Here is a 1,913-nt window from a genome sequence, read left to right as displayed (position 1 = left end):
AACTTAAACAATGAGCAATAAATTTGCTACGGAATATTTTAAGAGCAATAAATTGTAGATACGTTTTAATAACAAATTAGTTACTGCTTTAAAATTTAGTTTCAAAATCTTTTCTACAATTTATTACTCTTAAAATATCCTGTGGCAAATTTATTGCTCGTTGCTTAAATTAACAAAATTGATCACCAATGCACTGTAATAATAACTAATAATTTCAGAGGTTTACGTTTCGTTTTGAGAATTTCAAAATGTAAATCTTTGAAATTATTAGTATATTGCACTGTTGATCAATTTTGCAGATCAACTAAACAACCAGTAATAAATTTGCCGCAGGATATTTTAAGAGCAATAAATTGTAGAAACATTTTAAAACTTTGATATTAATATCACATAAAAGATAATTTCATTGATAATCAAAATTATGATATTTTTTCATCAAAAATATGTCTAACATATTGTTACGCCCATGCTTCGCGGTGTCGGCCGAGCATAAGTTGCGCCGACTGAAATCGTCCGCGGAAGCGGACAAGAGAGGGTTGCTCCCTTAGCAACGAGTTGTTTGGCGGGACTCTCTGGATTGACGCGAGTGTATTAAGAGTTCATTAAACCGTTGTAGTTCATTTATAAACGAGTGTGTTGTTCTTTTCCGCGCGAGCTCGCGAGTGTCTCCGTCTTTGCTGCAGGCGCGAGTGTAACAGTGAGCGCGAGCGTAACAATATGTATAACATATAAAGTATATGGGATTATATATGTATGGCAAGTGAAAAATGATTCATACTTTGGCTATTTTTTTGTATTTGGAAAACACATACGTGTTCGAAGTGCACACGCAATTTCTTCATTTGTGTGTGATATAAATTTACTACCCTCTATAATATATATAAATTTTAATTACATCTTAGTTACATCACTTTACTTATGTAACTAAATTACATCATATTTCATTACATCACATTACATAATTTACATCATATTATTACATTAAATTACATATACAAATTACATAATATATATAATAAAAAATACGAGAGATTTGAAATATTTGATAATTCGATGTAATCTTAGTTACATCACATTAAGTTAAATGTAATGTTAAATGTAATGTGATGTAATCTTAGTTACATTACATTAAGTTAAATGTAATGTTAAATGTAATGTAATGTAATCTTAGTTACATTACATTAAGTTAAATGTAATGTTAAATGTAATGTGATTAATGTAATCTTAGTTACATCACATTTAACTTAATGTGATGTAACTAAGATTACATCACATTGTATGTGTATATGTAATTTAATGTAATAATATTCTGTAAATTATGTAATGTGATGTAATGAAATATGATGTAATTTAGTTACATAAGTAAAGTGATGTAACTAAGATTGCATCATGTTACATTACATTTAATATTACATTTAACTTAATGTGATGTAACTAAGATTACATCACATTAAATTTAACAAATAATTTGTAATTTAATTTGATGTAACTAAGATTACATCATATTACTTATGTAATGTGATGCAAACATGGTAAAAGCAATGTTATAATCATATGTTCACCACGAAACCATAAAACTTTTGGATTAAAAATGTTTCAATGTCTCAAATATAGTATACTCTTGATCTACGAGACTACAATTCATGATTATTTGTCGTTTATTATAATAAGATTCTTTCAAAAATTTAATATTTCCATTTAGAATTTTTAACTTTTTTTATGTTAAAATATGTATTCTAAAAATTGCTATTTTTTTCAAATTTCTAACTTATTTATCTAATAAAAACTTATTTATGTTATAATTATTTTTGATTTAAATTTTAAAAATTGCTATTTATTAACTAATCTTACTATCTTTTTATATTTAATTAATTAATTAAATTAATTATTATATACATATATATATATATATA

Source organism: Wasmannia auropunctata, unplaced genomic scaffold, assembly GCF_000956235.1.
Source record: "Wasmannia auropunctata unplaced genomic scaffold, wasmannia.A_1.0 LD335960.1, whole genome shotgun sequence".
Taxonomy (NCBI): Eukaryota; Metazoa; Arthropoda; class Insecta; order Hymenoptera; family Formicidae; genus Wasmannia; species Wasmannia auropunctata.
Note: the sequence above shows the minus strand (reverse complement) of the source record.